This window comes from Rhinopithecus bieti, unplaced genomic scaffold (assembly GCF_001698545.2).
Source record: "Rhinopithecus bieti isolate Rb0 unplaced genomic scaffold, ASM169854v2 scaffold_7167, whole genome shotgun sequence".
In the NCBI taxonomy this organism is placed as follows: Eukaryota; Metazoa; Chordata; class Mammalia; order Primates; family Cercopithecidae; genus Rhinopithecus; species Rhinopithecus bieti.
The window spans coordinates 669,247-682,672 of NW_016805471.1; the positions used below are offsets into that span (position 1 = coordinate 669,247).

General features: G+C 37.3%; 1 protein-coding gene across 3 annotated transcripts in view; it reads right to left on the reverse strand.

Moving 5' to 3' along the window:
- GABRB1 (gamma-aminobutyric acid type A receptor subunit beta1) overlaps positions 1–13,426 on the reverse strand; it is a 404,468-nt gene that overhangs the window by 246,470 nt on the left and 144,572 nt on the right. The window lies entirely within an intron of this gene.

The following is a 13,426-nucleotide window of genomic DNA, read 5'->3' on the forward strand; positions in this document are numbered from 1 at the left end:
AAAAAAAAAAAAAAAAAAAAAAAAAAAAAAATACCCCCAATAAACCTATCATCAAGTAAAAAACAAATCATCTAAGTCAAACGATTGTAAATTGGGGACCATCTTCAAACTATTTTTAAAGAGGTAAGACTAATACATATGAAACAATACCTAATTAAACATTTTATAATTACATGTTATATGGTAAGATTTCCAATTTCTACAGAACTGTGAGGAGGGGTTCTACGAGAGTTGAAGTAGTTGTAGAAGATGGAAGATGAGCAGTGTACAGTTAAAAGGAAAATGAAAAATATTTATTGTTTAGTTAAAAAGAAACAAAGCAAAGCTGGGTGCGGTGGGTACACCTCTAATCCCAACACTGCAAGGCCCAGAAGGGAGGGTTGCTTGAGGCCAGGCGTTTTAGACCAGCCTGGGCAATATAGGCAGAAGGAAAGAATGAAGGAGAGAAAAAGGAAGGAAGGAAGGAAGGAAGGAAGGAAGGAAGGAAGGAAGGAAGGAAAAAGAGAGAGAAAGAAAGAGAGAGAGAAAGAGAGAAGAAAGAAAGAGGAAAAGAGAGAGGAAGGAAGAAAGGAAGGAAAGAAGGGGAAGGAAGACAAAGGAAGGAAGGAAGGAAAGAAGGACAGAAGGAAGGAAAAAAGGGAGTGAGGGAAGGAGGGAGGGAGGGAGAAAGGAAAGAAGGGAGGGAGGGAAGGAGGGAGGGACGAAGGAAGGAAGAAGGAAGAGAGAAGAAGGAAGAGAGGAAGGGAGAAATGATGAAAGGAAGGAAGAAAGGAAGGAAGGAAGGAAAGAGGAAGGAGGGAGGGAGGGAGGAGAGAGAGGGAGGGAGGGAGAGAGGGAGGGAGGGAAGGAAGGGAGGAAACATACAGTGCAGGGCAATATAGGAAGAACACATCTCTACAAAAAATAAATGATGACACAAAAAATTAGCTGGGCATGCGCCTGTGGTGCCAGCTACTTGAAAGGCTGAGAAGGCATATTGCTTAAGCCTGGGAGGTTGAGGTTGCAGTGAGCTGTGATCGCACCACTGAACTCCAGCTGGGCAACAGAGTGAAATACCGTTTCACTCTTTCAAAAAACCAAGAAAGGGAACAAAAAAAACCAAAAAAGGGAACAATTGAACAGAGACTTGGAATTAAAAATCTGATTAGTAATTAAGGAAAGTGAAGGAAAAACGATAGCTGTGATATAAAGTTTCATGGTTAGGCAAAATCAGAGACTATGTTTGAGACTATGTAACAAGGGTAGATTTAATTGAAAAGTGACAAGTCTGGAAAGGAATTTCAACTTGATGTGGTGGATAATGGGGAATCAATCTGTTTCTGAGCAGGAGAGCAGTGTGATGAAATTGTGCTTTAGAAAAGCACATCAAGCTAATGATGTGTAGGATACAATAGGAAGAAGAGAGAACAGGGGCACAAGAACAGGTAGAAAACTCAAATAAACGAAGCATGGGTGAGGTCTTTGGGAACCATTTTTGGGCCTGAGGCACTTCTGAGCAAATGCAGCAGATAACACTTTTAAAATAACTTATAATTTTGAGTTTTGTGATTTTTTAAAATCTGGAAGTGACTTGTAGCTATCATGTCACATTTGGAGGCATTTAATAAATAATTCTAATTTTGATATCAGTTTTCCATTTTTGTGCCCTTAAGTCTTGTGTTCCATGTCTTAAATATTTTCACAAAATGTTGAAAAGTTGTCAGGCTCTGTGCCTGTTGTGCTGGAAAATAAGATATTCTTGAACCAAAAGAGATGAAATTCCTTTGTCCTAGTATTGTCCATACTTTAGTTGAAAAGGCAGAAACATGTAAATAACATATATATGATAATAACACGTTAAGTGTCACTCATTAATCCTCAGATTCTACTTTAGTTACTGAAGTTTAATCACCTAAATATTCAAAGCAGATAGTTGTTTGTATTGTAGAACAAATATTTTCTGTCTTCAGTAATCCTTTGGTGTTTAAAAAGAACAAACAACTCTGCTTTATACAACTTTATTTAAAAAGGAGTAAGAATTTGAAAATTTAATAAAAAAAACAGAATTTACTTGAATTTTTGTTATTGTTACTATCTTGAAGTGGTTACCACTACTTTGCAAATAGAATAAAATGGACCAGGCAGTTCTCTCAGCTCCAGTTCTTTGTGGTTTTGTTACAGGTGGGCTCTATCTTGATAGCTCTATTCCTGTCTTTATTAAAAGAAGAAAAAAGATTTCAAAAGATAAATCTGCGCTTTGGGTGGCCGAGGTGGGTGGATCACCTGAGGTCAGGAGCTCAAGACCAGCCTGGCCAATATGGTGAAACTCCGTTTCTATTAGAAGATATAGAATTGCAAGGCCTAATCCATTAAACAAAGCTGCTTATTTAATATAACTGCATGTGCTGGAAAGGCCAAAGCATGCTCCACTGAGTGAGCAACACTCACAGTTTACAAGCAGGGGTAAGGAAAAAAAGAGTTATTTAGGCAAAGACTATTTTCTTCTTAAAATGTGTTTTGTGAGTTGAACCACTCAAGAGGATGAGGCACTACTTCCAGCAAATATGGGACTCATTGTTCCATTACTTTTTTACATGTAACAAAGCAATATTAAGCTTACTATAAATATATCCTATTAAATTCAATCAGATTACTTAGATTGATATACAAAAATAAGCCAATATTTTTCTAAAAGCTCTAGCCTTAAAAATATGTTTATTGTATTTTCATGGTACGTCTCATTCCAGAAATCCTCTGTGACATTTCTGTTTTAGTCTAAAGTACTGCTTCCATAATGATGATGGGATGCTGCATAATCCATAAACAGCATGTTACATGGATACAAAATAGGATGCCTCTCTATCTAGAGTGTTATAATGCCATAACACTTGAAAATAAGAAATGACATACCAGGTTTATTATTATATTTGATATACAAACCACAGTGGAATTTTAAGCTTAAGAAACACTCTTTGATACATAAAATAGAAGTTGAATTGCAACACAGCCAAATGGTGGCTTCTGGATGACTATTTCACAACCTGGGATACATACCATTGATTGAAGGAAACCTAGCTTTAACATCGTGCTCAAAAAGTTTATTAGGAAAACTTAGGCTTTTATTTTGATAATGATGATGTAAGCAACATGTGTTACATAGGCAATAGTATTATCTCAATTCTATAAATGAGGAACTATCATTTAAATGGAACATGAATACAAATTTTTTAATTTTAATAAAATGTGTTGCTTAGATGTATTTTAATGTATATTTAAAATAATGATTTCCCATAAACAGAGCTAATGAAAGTTTTCTTTAAAATATATATGAATTTATACATGTATGCATACCAATACATACATAAATAACAAACAAGTTAATGTTTTTAAATGATGTACAGTTATGGCAAAAATCATGAAAGTGGTACCAAAATACTAAATTTGAAATGATAGTTTAATGAAATAAGATGAGAGTCCTGCAGAAGACTACTTGAAAAATTTCATAAATTGTTGCCAAAATCTGATACATCTTCTCAGGAAGTGGTGTCATTTCTAACAATATAACTAAGATGTAAAATTCATAACATTTCTGAGATATTTGTTTTTCTTTTCTTTTCCCTTCCTTCCATTTTTTCTTACATTCTTTACCTAAGTCTTTTCTTTTTTCTTGAGAATTGACATTTGATATTCTTCCACAAGGCACACAATCAAGGTCAAGAATTTGGGGAGAGGTAACTCTTACATTTTTGGTTACTGTTTGTATTTATTCTTCCACATTAATTTAATTAAGAAGGTATAATCACAATGATACGTCCACAAATAACATACTCACACAATGGCTGTAATAACTGCATGATTATTTCAATTGCTCATTTAATGTTTTACTTAGTTACAATGCCATATATACCAAAAAAAGATATCTTTACTAATATCATTTAATTATAAAGTTTTCCATGTAGATAAATGAATAAAGGACATCAAAATAAAAACTTTGAGAGGCAAAAATAGCAGCTCTTTCACTGGAGAACATTTTGAATAGCTTTCTCTGTACTCCAGTGATGAAACTCTAAAATACATGCCAACTAAACTGTGAGGGGAATATCAACACTGTGTCCTTTAGTGGGAATTGTAAAGTCTCCAGGCATTCTTTCTAACAAACTGAGTTACCTATTCTTTATGTATGGTCTGCTGTTTCTCTCTTCCATTTGAAAGAGCAGATTTCTTTCCCTTAACAAGATGCATTTGTCAATAACAGCCAAGCTTCCTCTGCAAATACTACATCAACTCTCATATTTATTCCCTGCAATCAACTGCACAGTATTTTTACCTAGCATATCTCACAGTAAGCCTTGTGAGATCTGCCCAGGACTTTTGAATGTAATCATAATTGCTTCTCTACAGGGAAAGTTTGTAGAAGAGAGAAACAATTTCTTTCAGTGTGGGTAATCAATACAGAGAGCTAATGTTAAGTATTTAGGACCCCCAAAACTGCTTTAAAAATCAATAACGTGTGTGTGCATGTGTGTGTGTGTGTGTGTGTAGATAATTACCTCTATTTTTTATTTTGCTTTATCATTGAAGACCAAGGCAAGATGAGATGATTCTCCAAGGAATAGTGAAAAACTCTATCTTTCTTTTATATTCAGTAAGTGTAGCCATTGATTTTATTCTCACACACAATCCATGGTCAGACATTGCCAAGAACATAAAAAAATCAATTCGAAGTAGAGCCAGGTAAACAAATATGGTAGAGGAGTTCTCAAAATCCTCATCAGGCCACAGGTTTTTAGTTAACATTAGACTCATTTCCAAAATCTGAAGCGGAATGGCTTCTCTTTGGAATTTAGAGTCATTAGTATGAGTTAGAGAAGCCAAAAAGATTGTATACATTTTTTTTCTTTTCTTTTCTTTTCTTTTCTTTTCTTTTCTTTTCTTTTCTTTTCTTTTCTTTTCTTTTCTTTTCTTTTCTTTTTTTTTTTTTGAGACAGAGTCTCACTTTGTCGCCCAGGCTGGAGTGCGGTGGAGCAATCTCGGCTCACTGCAAGCTCCGCCTCCCGGGTTTACGCCATTCTGCTGCCTCTGCCTCCCGAGTAGCTGGGACTACAGGCGCCCACCACCGCGCCCGGATAATTTTTTTGTATTTTTAGTAGAGATGGGGTTTCACCGTGTTAGCCAGGATGGTCTCGATCTCCTGACCTCGTGATCCACCCGCCTCGGCCTCCCGAAGTGCTGAGATTACAGGCGTGAGCCACCGCGCCCGGCCAAGATTGTATACATTTTTTAAAAGCTCACATACTTGGCAGAGCTACTCCCATTTAGGCTGTCTACCTTCTTTGGTTATTTTCATTTCTGTAATGGTGAGCAGTGAAATCACCATACATAGACAACTGTCTTCCTAGAAATGATGTACAGGGACAGTAAGATGCCTTGTGCCGGGGGCTAAGAGTGTAGACTCTGGAATGGGAAGACTTGGGTTAAAAATGTTTTCAAGGCTAGGGACGGTGGCTCACGCCTGTAATCCCAGCACTTTGGGAGGCCGAGGCGGGGGGAATCACCTGAGGTTAGGAGTTCAAGACCATCCTAGCTAACATGGTGAAATCCTGTTTCTACAAAAATACAAAAAAAATTAGCTGGGCGAGGTGGCACGTGCCTGTAATCTCAGCTACTTGGGAGGCTGAGGCAGGAGAATCACTTGAACCCGGGAGGCAGAGGTTTCAATGAGCCAAGATGGTGCCATTGCACTCCAGTTTGGGCAACAAGAGCAAAACTCCATCTCAAAAAAAAAAAAAAAAAAAGCCTCTCACATTTATGCTGGCTTTGCAAAATCACTTTGCAAGGTGCAGAGTGGTTGGCATAGTGTGTACCTTTTAAACAAAGGAAGGTATAAGAATATGAAACAACAAAATACCAATCCTTGGTGGTCACATTGGGAAGATTTTAGGGAAAATAACTTGTTTAGAAAACAGCGAAGTAAGAGGAAGCAGTCAAGCATTTATCCTGCTTTCACTGTACAAACTCTACTTTAAGATAATCAAATAGTCAGCGAACTCAGTTCTTCTTTAGAAGAGTAGTATAGTTCATAAATAAAGAAGAGATGATAAAATATCTCTACTTTGCAAATGCTAAATAGGTTTAGAAAATTGTTATTAGTTGCTATTACGGTTTGAATTGTGTCTCATCAAATTCATACGTGGAAGTCCTAAACCTCTGTGACTTAGAATATACCTTATTTGAAAATAGAGTCTTTAGAAGGGTAATCAAGTTAAAGTGAGATCATTAGGGTGGGTCCTAATCCAATATGTCTGGTGATGGCTGGAGTCCTTATAAAAGGGGGAAATTTAAGCACAAATATACACAGAGGAAAGATTATGTGGAGACACAGGGGGAAGATGGTTATTTATGCACCAAAAAGAGAAGTCTGAAAGAGACCTTCTCCTCAGAGCCCTCAAAATGAACCAATTCTACCAACACCCTGATTTTTTATTTCTAGCTTCCAGAACTGTGAGACTATAACTTTCTACTGTTTAAGTTATCCAGTTTGTGGTACTTTGTTACACAGCCCCAGCGAAGTAATACAATTACATTAAAATTAATAGAAGTGGATAGATCACGCTGTCAATATATCTGAATCTGCTCATCAATCTTCATATCATGAAAGAAGACAGTCACACATTTTGGGTCCCTTCATAGAATTATCCTATACTGCTTATGAAGCAGTCTTGCCAAAACACAACCCTGAAAGCAGGTAATCTAAACGTGATCAAGTCTTAACATAGGAGACGGAGATAGAGAAAGACATTTACAACAAGGGAATATCATCACAAAAATGACATTGTTTCTTCAAAAAAAAATCTACAAGGGGGGCTAAAAAGGGAAGAGAGGAAACTGTAGAGTACAAGAGATGTGAATAATTTAGCAGGCAAACGCAATGTGTGTACTCTTTGGGACCTACTTTTAAGAAGTAAAGAAATAACAAATTATGAGACAGTAAAAGTTACTTTAGATCTCCCAGTGTTGGAATCTTTAGTATTAGCTTAATAGTAGTACATAGCTCATAGTGTTGTAGTAAAGATTACATATGACAATATAGGTAGCGTCTGTTATATAATATATTTTCAATTACTTATTTACATGGGTTTTGGTTAAATTTCATGATACAATTGCCACTAATATTAGTTAAAATGATACTGTACGTACATCTTACTTTGTACATGCTTACAATGATAACAGACCTACATACATACTCAACAACACTAGTACAGAGACCTAATGTGGACCAGTATTGGAATGGAAGGCTTTTCACTTCCCATCTTAGTCCATTTTTGTGTTGCTATAACAGAACACCACGAACTGGGTAATTTATAATAAACAGAAATGTTCTGGCTCCCAGTTCTGGAGGCTGAGCAATCCAAGATTCCCTAGGAAGCTGCATCTGGTGGGGCCTTCTTGCTGAATCATAGAATGGCAGAAGGGGAAATTGAGGGCGCAAGAGAGAGAGAAAGTGCGCAGGGGAGAGAGAGCACATATGCCAGAAGGGTCACACCAACTCCCACGAAAAGCTTCAGTCCATTCACAAGGATGGAGCCCTTATGACCTAGTCACCTCTTAAAGATCTCTGCTCTCCAAACTATCACAATGGCAGTTACATTTCCACATGAGTTTTGGAGGAAACAAATATTCAAACCACAGCACTCCTCATTCCACTTGCCATTCACACATATTCATCTTAATTCCTCAAAACCACCTGGCCCTGGGCTCACATCTGGTAAAAGAAGAAGGAAGGAGTACTGTGGAACTTTGAAAGAAAAGCAGTTGTATGGGCTAGGAGGAGAAGGCAAAACATTTAAAAAGGCATTTTTTTTTTTCAAGGAGGTTAAATGCTCCACTAAATGTCTTCTCAGAATTAAATTGCTCTGCACCTGCCATTTTCAGGGAAAGATAACACACTCTTTCAGCACCCACATGGCTAGGCCTTGGAGAGAATAAGTGTATGCAACCATCTGGATCATGTTTGGACAAGAGGCCGTTAATAGTGATAATTGCTCTTTGGTTAAAAGCCATCATGTAGATATAGAAAATGTTGCAGCTGACAACTATTGTGAATCAGGTGACTGCATCCTACGGTTTTTAATTTCATTTCTACAAACATTTATTGGGCATCTATTTGGTTTGAGAGAGGACGCAAAGGTTAAGGAAATACAATTCACATTTTCAACAAATACACAATCCTGTACATCAGTGGAAAATGACTGCAGAAAGATAAAACATCGTAAAAGAGTCACGAATTCCAATTTATAAGATTACATTGTAGTAAGGCATTAAATGAGAGAGAGTTTTCACCTGGCTGGGAAGGTCATGAAAGTCCTCATGGAGAAAGTGGAATTTGAGAGAGACTTTGAAGCAAAAGTAAGATGGGAAAAACTGGTGGGGTGGGGAAAGAATGGGGCAGAGAAGGGAGGGCATCAGTAGGGCTGTAGGGTTACAAGGTAAAATACTGGTTTCCCAGTTATATTTGAATTTTAGAGAAATGACAAATAATTCTTGTAATATAATTACTGTTGAACAAGATAGGGATTAAGGGCTCTTACACACCTCATGCAATCAAAAATCCACATATAACTATGGACTCTCTCACAACTTAACTATTAATAACATACTGATAACACCTTACTAATAAAAACCCTTACTGATAATGTAAATAGCAACAAACATAAAATTTACATTATAGGTCTTACTTTATTTTTACAATAAAGTAATCTAGATAAAATAAAATGTGATTAAGAAAATCCAAAGGATTATAAATCATGCTGCTATAAAGACACATGCACACATATATTTATTGGGGCACTATTCACAATAGCAAAGACTTGGAATCAACCCAAGTGTCCATCAGTGACAGACTGGATTAAGAAAGTGTGGCACATATACACCATGGAATACCACACAGCCATGAAAAAGGATGAGTTCGTGTCCTTTGTAGGGACATTGATGCAGCTGGAAACCATCATTCTCAGCAAACTATCACAAGAACAGAAAACCAAACACTGCATGTTCTCATTCAGGTGGGAATTGAACAATGAGATCACTTGGACACAGGAAGGGGAACATTACACACCGGGTCCTATTGTGGGGAGAGGGAAGGGAGGGATAGCATTAGGAGATATACCTAATGTAAATGACGTGCTAATGGGTGCAGCACACCAACATGGCACATGGATACATATGTAACAAACTCGCATGGTATGCACATGTACCCTAGAACATAAAGTATAATAATAAAAAAAAATCTTAAGGGGAAAAAAAAGAAAACCATAAGGAAGGGAAAATATATTTGCTATTTATTAAGTGAAAATGGATCATCATAAAGGTCTTCATCCTCATAGTCTTCACATTGAATAGGCTGAGGAAGAGGAGGAACAAGAAGGGTTCTTGCTGTCTCAGGGTGGCAGAAGTGGATGACAGGGAGGAGGTGGAAAGGGAGGAGGGAGAGGCAGGCACATTCGGTGTAACTTTTATTGAGAAAAAAATCCTCCAGTAAATGGACTTATGCAGTTCAATCCATTTTATTCCAGAGTCAGCTGTATATTCCATGAAATATTTATGGGATAAAGTATTTGAAACATACTTACGTTTGAAATGCCTCAGATATGTTTACAGAAATAAGCAGAGGGTCTTAGATTTCTGAAAGAGGAAACTTTTTTTATTTTTTTGTAGGAGAAGTAAGATGGCAGTAATGAGAAAAAATGAGATAGGAAATGGGCCAGGAAGTGACAGATAGTGAGGATGTTAATTTAGGTGATAGAAGTGATTTGGAAATAGAGAAGGAGATTGAGATGGAGTGGAATAGAAGCAACAGATTAAATCTCAGTGACAAAAGAGATGTGGAATTACAGTTGCCTTCAAGTTTATGTCTATTGAATGGGATGATGGTAATTTCATTAACATTTGGGAAAGGAGGATGGCCCAGTTTTGAGAAAATCAAATGATATGAACTAGGGGTCATGTGAGGAGGAGCTGGCAGGCAATCCAAATACAGACGCTCAGTGAGCAATTGGAAATTTTTGAAACTCGATCGTTTGGGAATTTAGATATTTAAAGCTGTTAAACTCAATAAACTGATCAAATCTTGAAGAATCCTTAAAGTTTTCAATAAGTGGCAAAAGAGGAGTCAATAATGAAATAACAAAAAACAGAAGAACAAGAATAATTTAAAAATTGTGCTGGGTCTTGGAAGTCCTGAAGTCAGAGTCAGTCATTACTCTTACAGCATTCGGACAAGTCAAGATTCTTTAAGATTCTTTAATATTGAGAACCAGTGATGGTTTTGATAATTTTTGGCAGAGCTGTTTTGGGAAAGTAGTATGGATGGGAACCATGTTGTTGGAGATAGAGGAGTAATGTGTAGTGAGGCAGTAGAGGAAACCAAAGCTGTGAGAAAACTGGTGCTCAAAGCAGAAACTGAAGAGAGGGAGTCAACAGAGAGGAAGGGCTGAAGAGGTAGGTAAAATGGGGAAGCAAAGTCTGTAAAGAGTGTGCACCAAGAAGATTACATGCAGACATGGAGAGATTAGTCTCAGAGAAAAGAGAAAAATCCTCCTTAAAGTCAAGTGGAAGGAAGGGAGGAAAAACAGAAGAATTTTAAGTGACATAGAGGGAGCTGATACTGTATCGTCTCTGCTTTTGAGTAAGAAAGGAAATGACATCATGTGTTCTGAGAGGACCAAGTTAAATGGCTCATGGCACATGGACTAAAGTTCTGGTCTCCTAACACAACTTACAGCACATCATGGACATTTTTTATTTAGATTCCCCACCTAAATGGAAGAGGAAGTAATAGAGGTTACTGGGTTACTCTTTTGTGTAACGCATTTTGTCACAGGAGTGTGACCCAAGGGCAAGAGGCACAAGGAATGAAGTCTCTCCCAAGGGTCGAATATCTGTTGCATAGTAGCCTGGTTCCTCTAGAAGTGGCAGTCCCTAACCAGACACCATTCTATTATTTCAGGGTGTTTACAGGACTATGTGCCATCCCTTTGGTGAAAAATCTGATTTGACATAGTTCACAAAAATAGACAACTGACTCTATTCTTCTGGCTTCATATAAGTTATAATATCTCATATTGAGCTTACTGAGTTTGAATATAGCAAAAAATTGATTAATGATATGCTGTTACAATTATGGAATACCTAGCCAAAGGCTTTCCAGTGCATTCAGAAAATCTCATTGATCCCATGATTGCTAAAACCTACTCATTAATATATGGACCCATTCATGATGACTATGAGCTGGACTGATGGAAAGGATTAAGCCAAGAAGTTTGATTCTCTTAATTACTCATGCCTAAAATAAATACAACTATAAATATACCAATATGTTATATGATAAGGATATTCTAGTATGTGTGCTTAGGAGGTGACCAATAACAGATATTCTTTAAAAGGCTCTTACTTAGAAAAATGCAGACTGTCATTTCTTAGATTAGGAAATGTTACATCAGGGGAATTAAAATTAATATGCCCTAATATATAGGATCACAAAGCAATGGAATTTAGGTTTAGTAGGTGATATAGTTTGGCTCTGTGTCCCCCACCCAAATCTCATCTTGAATTGTAATCCAAATTGTAGTCCCCAGGTGTCAAGGGACGGCCCAGTGGGAGGTAACAGGATGATGCGGGTGATTTCCCCATGATGTTCTTGTGATAGTGAGTGAATTCTCATGAGAATTGTTTTTTTGGTAAGGATGGGGTTCCTCTCCTTTGGTGTTCTCTCTCTCACCCACCACCATGTAAGACGTGTCTGCTTCCTCTTCTGCAACGGTTGTAAGTTTCCTGACACCTCCTCAGCCAGGCAGAACTGCGAGTCAATTGAACCTCTCTTGTTTGTAAATTACCTAGTCTTGGGTAGCATCTTTATAGCAATATGAAAACAGACTAATACAGTATGAAATTTAGGAATAGTTTCATCCAATCACTTTTTTTAAGGTTGGTGGATCTGAAGCCCAGGGAGATGAAATGGCTTACTGAAGGGCACCAGCTGGTTAGGCCACAAGTCTCTTGACTCAAAGTCCCAAGTGCATTCCACTGACAATTTTTTTTTTCTTCTTCCTTTCAAATTTTAGATTCAGGAGGTACATGTGCAGGTTTGTAACATGACTATATTGCATGATGCTGAGGTTTGGGCTTCTATTATACCCATCACCCAAATCATGAATATAGCACTCAATAGGTGGTTTTTCAATACTTGTCACACTCCCCTTCTCCGCAGTCTTGGAGTCTGCAGTATCTATTGTTTTCAGCTCTATGTCCACTGAAAAATTTCTACTCAGCTTCTGGAAAGTTATTCTCAGGGCCAAAATAGTGAGTGTGTAGCACATAATAGGCACTCAATGAGTGTATTTTTAACTGAACAACTTTATCGCTATTTTAATCACTGATACCCCTGGGAGTTAGAAAACTACCCTTGGTATGCAGTTTGTCCAGTACCTAATAAGGCTATATAAGGTACAACTACTTTAGAGAAATACAATTTAGGACTTACTATGTATTGTCATATTGATTAGTTCATAAGATTGTCCCAGTAATGAGTAAGGGAGTATTAGCCCATTACTATACAACTGAAAAACTAAGTCTTAACAAGTTTACATAATTTGTTCAAGGTCAAGAAGTCAGAAAATTGTGGAGTTTATGCCCAATCTCAGTCCCCTGACTGTAGAAGTCACACTTTCTCTGCTATACCTTATGACCTTTCCAGGATATTGATAACTTCTAGGGAAAGGAAAACCAAATCTGTGAGGGAAGAGGAAGTGGGAAAGACAGAGGAAGAGAAAGGGAAGTTATGAGAACTACTGTGAGGCTCTTATAGAGAAAATTGGTGCCATAAAAAAGAGCAGGGCACAGATAATAGATGAATGGTTTGTGTTTCTCTTTGGAAAGGTCATTGTCTGTTTGCTAGACAACAAGCTACAAAGAACTGGGTTTGCTCCGAAGGAATTAAAGCAGTGGCATACAACTTGGAAATAGGAATTGACTTTTAAGTGCACTTGAATGGCAATGGAGTGGAAAAGCACAGGCATGGGAATCAGGATACATGGATTTTAGTCCCAGTTCTGCCATTACCTTATTATTCCCTTGTATAAGGTACTTCTCCCCTTTCTGTCTCAGTTTTCCCAGTTGTAAAATGAAATGTATTTGACTTCATGATTCTCAAATATTTTCCTTCCTTTGTATTATTCCCACTGGTAGATGCTGGCAGTAATTTGGGAAATTCACGAAGTGAGACTCTGTAATCTCACAATGTAAGCCACATTCTTTCTTGTCAAAAAAAAATCTAGTTGCTCTTTTTTTTAACCAATCAACTTTTTATATATTCTTTACTAATCCATATACTTACACATGTCATGGTTGATTAGCCTATTAAATTGAGTCATGGATTTACTCTCCCAGGATA